At 42.0% G+C, this 9037-nt stretch overlaps 1 pseudogene; it reads left to right on the forward strand.

Annotated features, from left to right (window-relative positions):
• The first annotated feature begins 7197 nt into the window (after positions 1–7197).
• Positions 7198–7539, forward strand: LOC149240841 (glutamate decarboxylase pseudogene; annotated as a pseudogene).
• Positions 7540–9037: the final 1498 nt, after the last annotated feature.

A 9037-nucleotide genomic window follows, 5' to 3' on the forward strand; every position in this document is an offset into this window, starting at 1 on the left:
AAAGTATGGCCGAAGGTGGTCCACATTGAACACTGGGTGCAGGCCAAGGAATGGGGGAATGCTGAGCTCAAATTCATTGTCTCCCATAGCCTTAGTAATGGTGTAAGGACCATATCGGAGTGGTCTCAATTTCCGATAGGCTCCAGTAAGGCGTTCCTTTTGCAAATGCAACCAGACTTTATCGCCCACCTGAAACTTGTGTGGCACCCGATGTTGATCATGTCGCTGCTTGTACTTGGCATTTGATTTCTCAAGAATGTCATGGACCTGCTGGAGAATATGTTGGATGCGCTCAATGAAGCTGGTGGCCTTATCTGTTTCGAACTGGACATGAGTTGAATTCATGTGAGTAGCTGCAAGTGGCATGGCCACATCAATGGGGCATAGTGGCTGGAATCCCAAACCCACCTGGAAAGGGCTATGGCCAGTGGAGCTGTGAAGAGCTTGGTTGTAGTTGTGCTGAACATAGGGGAGGCTCTCGTCCCATGTGTGTGGATGCTTTGAGTTATACATGCACAGAATGTGCACAATCATCCTATTGACAACCTCTGTCTGGCCATCAGTTTGAGGATGGAAGGCTGTGGACTTCGTGAGTTTGGTGTCCAGCATTGACCAGAGACTGGACCAAAATGTGCTGAGAAACCGACTGTCCCGATCTGAGATGACAGACTGTGGGATCCCAAAGTGCACCCACACTCGTTCAAAGAAGAGTTTAGCAGTGGCTTCTGCTGTGATATTCTTCTTGCAGGCCACCATAATGGCCATCTTCGAGAACCTGTCGACGACCACAAAAACACAGTCATTTCCATGCTTAGTGGAAGGAAGGCCTGACATGTAATCCATGGAGATGGATTCTCAAGGTCGGCTAGGGGTAGGCAACGGGGTATAGAGGCCGTGATTCTTAATGGTCGGTTTTCCAATGGCACAGGCAGTACATGATCGGATGTACTTCCCAACATCCTGTCGAAGATTCGGCCAATAGAAATAATTTTGCAGTACTGCCACTGTTTTCTCGACCTCGAAATGCCCAGCAGCCCGACTGTAGTGTGCTTCCCAAATCATCTTGGCACGCTCGCTTGAAGGAACACAAAGGTGACCGAGGTGGCATAATAGGGCATCCTGGAGGTGAAAATCTGCAACCTTCCGACCCTCCAAGAGTGTCTGGTATGTGTGGCCGAATTCTGGGTCGCTTTTGTAGAGAAGTAGCCAATCAGAAGTCTCGTGCCCACAAGAGTTGAGCACGGTGGTTAGCGCCATGATCGGTGGTCGACTGAGGAAATCTGCAACATTATTGGTGCTGCCCTTTTTATACTTGATATTCAAGTGAAACTGTTGCAGGTATGTAGACCACTTCTGATGGCAATCATTCTGCAATTTCCCTTGGGTCTATATGAACTGCAGGGGTGGGTGGTCTGTGTGGATGACTGTTTCCTTCCCCAAAATGTAGTGCTTCCATTTTCGGCAGGCCTGTACAATGGAATACATCTCTTTATCATAAGTGGGGTACTTCCAGACTGTGTCTGAAAGTGTTTCACTGTGATATGCCACTGGATGTCCATGTTGAGTAAGGACTGCCCCAATAGCATAGTCAGAGGCATCTGTCTTGACCTCAAATGGTTGTTGTAAATCTGGTAACGCGAGCACTGGTGCCGTGCAGAGGCGATCCTTCAACTCCCTGAATGCCTTCTGTTGAGATTCAGACCAGAAGAATTTTGCTTTCGCCCCCCCCTTGGTGACTTGACTCAAGGGCCAAGAAATATGAGAAAACCCCAACACAAACCTGCAGTAGAAGTTGGCCAGACGTAGAAAGCTGGCGAGCTCTGTTAGAGTGGTTGGAGAGGGCCAATCCCGAATGACTTGGACCTTGGCTGGATCGACATGCACCCCCTGTTCATCAATGATGTATCCCAGATACTGAACCTGGGTCATGCCAAAAGTGCATTTCTCCAAATTGGCACATAGCTTGTGTTTCCGCAGTGTTTGGAGAACCTGTCGGATGTGGTGGAGGTGCTCTTCCCAACTTTGGCTGAAGATCATAATGTCATCCAAGTATACTACTACAAAGGAGTTGGTGAATGGCCACAAGATGTCATCCATTAGCCTCATAAAGGTTGCAGGAGCATTCGTCAATCCGAAAGGCATGACCAACCATTCGAAGAGGCCCTCCTTGGATTTGAAGGCAGTCTTCCACACATCGGAGGGTTCGATTGGTACCTGGTGATATCCTGACTTCAGATCGATCTTGCTGAAATATTTCGCCCCCTTTAGTTGGTCTAGGATGTCATCAATCCGCAGGATCAGGTACCTATTACAGACAATGATCTTGTTCAGCACCCGATAGTCAATACAGAGTCTCCACGTCCCATCCTTCTTCTGTACCAACACGATCGGGCTCCCACAGGGCGATGAACTCGGACGGATGTGACCTTTCTGTAGGAGTTCCTGAATCTGCCTCTTGATTTCATTGTTCTCCAGAATGGAGCGCCGATAAATTGGTCCATTGGGTAGCGGCGCACCTGGGGTCAGATCGATGGAGTGCTTGCCTTGACAGTGCAGAAGAACCCCTGCCGGGAAGGTGAAGATGTCCTCATACTCCTCCACAATCTTGTCCATCTGTAGTTGTCGTGCAGAGGGACCCCGTTTGGAGGCCGCAGCCACTGTCTTCTTCTTTCCTTGAGGGCGTATCATCAGGAAAATAAATTTCCTGGTTTTGGAAATGATCTTACTGCATTGTTTTGCAGTAATCAAAGAGATGGCTGCAGGTGGTGCTACCTCTGGTATCCTGAACAACTTATTTCCCAATGTAATAATAACAGCACGGGGCCTTGATTCATACACAACATGTTGCTTCCACAAGTATGGTTGTCCTAGTAATACATCACAAACTTCAAGGGGAGCAATGTCACACAATACCTCATCCATGAAGGGCTTGATGTTGTATGGAAGGCGACACTGCTGGCTCACGCGAAGATCTCGTCCTTGGTGAAGCCACCCAATGGTGTATGGTTGTGGATGTGCTGTGATCGATAATCCCAACCGCTTCACGACCTTTGCCGAAATGAGGTTCTTTTGACTCCCGCTATCAACAATGAACTGTATCGGGGAGCCCTTTACCCACATCTGGGAGTGGAAGAGACGCTCCTCCTCTGGATCTTCGGGTTCATTTTTCTGTATCTTTGCGGTAGCAACAGTGGCGCTGGGATCCGCATCAATGATCTGCTTCCCTTTTTCATACCCCTTATCGGGTTCTGACTAAGAGTCAGAACATGCATCTGATTCTGAAACCTTTAGCTCAGCCACCAGTGACTGCTTGGCCCGACACTCACTTGTGTTGTGAGTGGAGCTCTTATGGAACTCGCACCATTTTCTAGTGTCCTTTCTCGGCTTCGCGGCGCTGTTCTTTGCTTGTAGCTTCGGCTGGTTGTCTTGGGTTGTCCCGCCTTGGCTTTGTCCTTTGTTCTGTGGTTTAGGGGCACCTTTCCCCTGCTTTGGATTCGCAGATCCAAAGTCTCGCTTCTTTTGTTTAAACTTCTGCTCAACCTTGACGGCATATCGGTATGCTGCGCCGAGCGAGGGGATGTCTAGGAATTGTATTTCTTCCTGGATGTACTTGTGCAGGCAGCCACGGTATTTGAGTATCAAATGTTGCTCTGAATCCTTGATACCCAACTTTGTGCGAAGGGTATGAAAAAGATTGGTGAACTCCGGCACGTCTTGGTCCCTTCCCTGCCGCAGCGTGGTCCACTTTATGTATTCATCCTCATAGCTTCCGACAGGGTAGTACTGCTCCTTCATGGCATCCCGGAACAAATCCCAGGTGGGTGCGTCTGAAAATAGTGAGCCAGTACTTTCATCCTTCTGCTCGTAGTAGGTTTCCCACCAGTCCTTGACGTGGGGGGCTGCTTTGAGAAGAGAAAAAACAATCTTTTCCTGACTCGAAAATTCATGAACAGAAAAATAACCCTCTAGCAGATTTAACCATTTATCTACGACATCTGCATCTATCTGACCCTCAAATATGGGGATTTCAAAATTAACTTGTACCTTAAAGGGTGTGGCGTTTCCAGAGTAGCTGCTGGAATCCGATGCGTCGCTTCTGGGTAGCCGCTGAAGGATCTGGGCAAAGCTGTCCATCATCGCGTTCCGTTGTCGCTCGAGGGCTTCTTCGAGCAAGATTTTGATGGGATCTCCTGCCCCCTCGTCTTTCTTCTCGTCCGCCATGGGAGGCCGTCGGGATTTGCGAGGCTGGCCTTGCAAAGGTTCAACCAGTTCAAGCCCTAACTCCTTATATCTCGACCTTGTTGGGGACATGCAAAGAAAAACAGAGAAAAAGCAGACCGCTCTGATACCACTGATCCGGATTTAAACAAATACGCAACAAATTACAGAGATAACCATATACACAAAGATGCAGCGGAAATAATACTTCATTTCATTAATGGAAAATACTGAAATATGCTTACAACCAGAAATGGAAATAAACCAGCTAGGGCGATGGTAGCTTATCTCTGAGAAGAGATGTGATGGCTACATGCCTCTGAAATGTGTTACAATGAGGCTCGAAGGCCTATTTATTGTTGAGAAAACAATGGAAAACCCTTAACATTCCAAAACCTAACCCTAGGAGATGAAACGCCAAACTGTGGGCCCCATTTGGGGTAAATTGATACATCAACTTCCCGGGGTCGTAACTTTGGCATATGATCTCCATTTGACACGTACAATAGCTCATTAGAAAGATCTATCCGAGCACTATCATTGTTGGAACGGGCAACATCGGTCCATTCCATGGACCCATGTTGCCCTCGGATTCCCCAAAAAAACGTCGTTTAGGGCCTCAAAACGGCTCCGGAAGTTCAGGACCCGAAAAACTACTAAAAATAGTAAGTTGTGCTACAATTAAGGAAACTGAAAATGCTGAGAAAGACGATGGTGGGGATCTAGGTGGAATTGGCAGGTGGCCACCAATATCCACCTGGATCATTCTCTCTCTAATATATGTTGATAGCTCACTTATATGAATGTTGAAGAGATATCCTTAATTTGTTTGGAAATTTTTACAATTAAAACAAGAATAAAGATTAAATTTTATAATTCATTCGAATTTTTACAATTAAAAGAAGGATAAAGATTCAAACTTATAACTCATTCTAAATCCAACATTTACTTTAAAAGTAAAAAAAATCTAAACATCAATATTCATATTGATATATATCCTTCACCTCAATATTCATATCAATATATATCCTTCACTTCTCTAAGTTTTTTAGGTTAACTATCCAAAACCTAAAAACATATATAATATATTATATAACACTTTCAATTCAATAATGTTTTAGATATATATATATATATATATAATTTCCTTTAAAAGACATTATTTTCGTTACATTGGAATATTCTCATGCTTCTTCATTGTCAATTATGTTTTTTTTTACTTATTATTTGTTTTAAGATTGGCACTAAACCAAATACAATGTACAACAACATGGATAGCAGCGTGGCTGTTAGTCCCTGCCTAAGGAATGCTACTAGTCCCCGCCTAAGGAAAAAGGAAACACCCGTGGTGGCATTCAGACATCCGTGGAATAGAACGCCCGATCATTTGGAGAGACATCGAATAGAACACTCATATTGGGCATTCAGACACCTAGCGACAATGGAACCACCTGCATGCATTACACGTGCTCGTACCAGCATATGTCAGGATGAATCTACTTGCTTCAAAACAAGATGTCGTAGCATGTTGTAGCGGTTTTTGAGATCCAGTATGCTCATGAAGTCGATGTTGCAGCATTCCCACTCCCATCGCTGGCTCAAGAAGCTCATGTTGTTGTAGTCTTGTGTGGTGCTTACTAGTTAGAGTGATTACCATTGATTCCATGATTACCATTGACTCCAGATTACTTGAACAATATTACACTACTAGTATTGTTGAATAACTGACAGTTGAAGTGGAAGTTTTCACTATTGCTTGAGAGTAAGCAGGATTGGATAGTAGGTTCATACACTAGATAACAAGTGGTCAGCAGGAGTTGCAGCCGGAGAACCAATGGTATAGCATATTTGTTTCCGGTATGTATGAGTAGATATGAATGAGGGGGGTAGTTTTTTTTTCCAGTTACCCAACAGCACCAATAGTGGTTCTTGTTTCAATGTGAATCCTTCAAGGCCATTTGAATTATGATTCATTCTGTTGCAATTTTCAAAATTTTGGATTTATATGTTTAATGGAGAAATCGCAAATGCACAAAACGTCTCATGGAATACATAGGTTTAGCAATTGAGATTCCCCATGCACAATTGATCTAAGGGACAATGGCTGCCATGGCATTTTGCTACAAAAAAATTATAGGAATATGCAGATGTAACCAAAATGTCAGCAATTTTTAGTCTCTTCAAACTCATTTGTCAAAAACGATTCCCTGCCAATTGTTCATAGTTTTGTGTCTACATTGCAATTAATTTTAGTTACTGCTCAGTTGATAATGGTCTGTCCATCATCTTGTGGGTATCTTTTCGGTATCTTTTTCTCTGAGAGTAATTGTGTATTTTTTGTCTGGATATCAAACCCAGTTACCCAAATTAAATTTCTCCACTCAATTAAATGGTTGTCAGGTCTGGGCATAGTTCATTGAATTGAGAGAAAAAAAATTATGTTTCCAAGCCCTTCCTTATGAGATGTGTTTTTATGGATGAATGTGATATGTCATATTTAATGTCTTTTAATAATTTCTACTACTTTAAAATCTCTTCAGAGAACTTGTATCAGTGAACATTCAAGCTACTCTCTGTTCACTACAGTCATTGAAAAAATTAACTTAGAAGTTCACTGTGAAAATAGAGAGTTATTCATTGAACAACATAATTAGAAGCGTTAATGGGTCCTTATGGAAAATATGGAAGCCAAGTTGTGAATTAATTTTATGTCTTACATCTATTTGTCATATTGATTACTTGACAGACTGAAAGACCAGAAGGAACATGTGAGGGGCAGTACAACTAACTCATTCGATTTGGTTTCGAGGTCGACCCTCACTCCGTCCCTAAATTATCATTATATTCTTGGGCTTTACTCAAAACAATTGACCTAAAATTGTTGTAGCATCATAGTCCCGGGCTTTATTGACCTAAAATTGTTGTAGCATCATATTCACGGGCTTTATTGATCTAAAACTATAGGGATACAAATTGATTATGGAGAGTTGCAGAGCGAATGAAAAATACCTAACAGAGATCCTTGAAGAGACTAGGTGTTTCATCATACTTTCCAAAGATGTGGGCGTGCCTGTTATTGCATTCTCACTGAAGGACAAGCGCATTGAATATGATGAATACGAGATCTCTAATAATTTGAGAAAGTTCGGATGGATTGTTCCCGCTTATACATTGGCTCTCGATGCTCAGCATATCATGATTTTACACATTGTTGTCAGGGGGGACTTCAGTAGAACTCAGGCCGAGCAGTTGGCTCAGAATATTCAGATGGTTTTGCAGGAATTGGAGGCTTATCATCCTAAGATCATGGAGTTTCTTTGAAATGGTTGTAGTTTCAGTTTGAGATGACTGTAAGTTCGAGGTGATGCAGATCCTGCAAACCTGCTATATTAATGGAAGCATGTCTAGCCCACCATGTCCAGCCCACCGTAACCTGCCTGGCCTCGCCATGCCTCGCCACGGCACAAACATGCACTCACAGATGTGATGTCAAAAATACAACTATAGATGTCATGTCAGAAATACGACTATAGATGTGATGTGCAATCGCCATGTGATATAGTCAGCGACCTGCTATGTCTTGCTGCTTATACGTTGGTATATACAAGCATGAGCTGAGCTAACATTTAATGCCCTCGACTAATGGCAACATTAATTTAGGTAGTATTTACAAGTTTGAAAATATAAAACGCTCAAACAATTATAACCTATTCTTTTAGCTTCGAATTAACTTCAGGCCTCGAGAAGAAACCAAATAATATGATAAATCAATATGTCTCTAAAACTTTGTTTATAATTGATGAGCCAAGACTAACGAACAGCTCAAATAATACTAAACTCCTCTTTTTCCAATTACTATAGTCTCGGTGAGACTATACTCATACCGAGAGGGCAGCGACTAATACAAAAAACTATTATATACATATTATACCACAAAGATAAATAAAATGTAAATTAATTCAAATACAAATAAATTTAAAAACGTGTATCATTTTCTCTCTTCTTACGATTGCATTATATGGTGGTTTCGAGTGTTGATTTTTTTTTTATATATTCCACAATGATCAAAATAGTTAGGTGTTGAAATAAAATTCAACAAGGTACAATTCAAATGGTTAAATAACTTTTTTAATATATGAGGTGTATACTATACCAACCTCTTGACATATAGGTCATAGTTGATTTGTTCATTACAAAGAACAAGAACTGCACGCAGTAATAGTCCCTCCCTGATAGCAAAGTGAATATGGCGTGCATGTAGATATATGTAAAATGTCTCTGTTATATTATTGATTGGTATTAGAGTAGTGCAAAGGTGGTTGGCTAAACTAAAATCCAAAGATTATGAATTAAAAAATATCTTTCTCATAATGTAGAATAATAAATTCACCCTTGCAAAATTATTTTAAAAGGACAGAGATGGTGTACGTTAATAAGTTGCATGGTGGAACTAACTAATTTATGAAGTTTTCCCTGGAAAAAAAACATAATTTATGACGTGACTGCATGAGCCAGTTGTCTCAAACCAATTTATGAAGTGACTGCATGAGACAGTGGTCTCAAACCTACGATCTTAGCGCTGAGAATGACAGTCTAACCAACGGACTTAGCACGAACCCAACTAAGCGAATAGAGCATATGGTATTAATAAATGTTGGTTGTTTCTCGTTTTATTAAATATTTGATTTCTCTCTATCCAGTTGAATGTGTTTTGTAGATGGAATTGAAAAGCAACCAATCGTCCCTATGGGGCATAGATAAGGGACTTCATATATAGTTGCAATTTTTTAACCTATACGGGTAATACATATTAATATTA

This window comes from Pinus tabuliformis, chromosome 8, assembly GCF_031772625.1.
Source record: "Pinus tabuliformis cultivar Carrire ecotype Pingquan chromosome 8, CPIR1, whole genome shotgun sequence".
NCBI classification, from domain to species: domain Eukaryota; kingdom Viridiplantae; phylum Streptophyta; class Pinopsida; order Pinales; family Pinaceae; genus Pinus; species Pinus tabuliformis.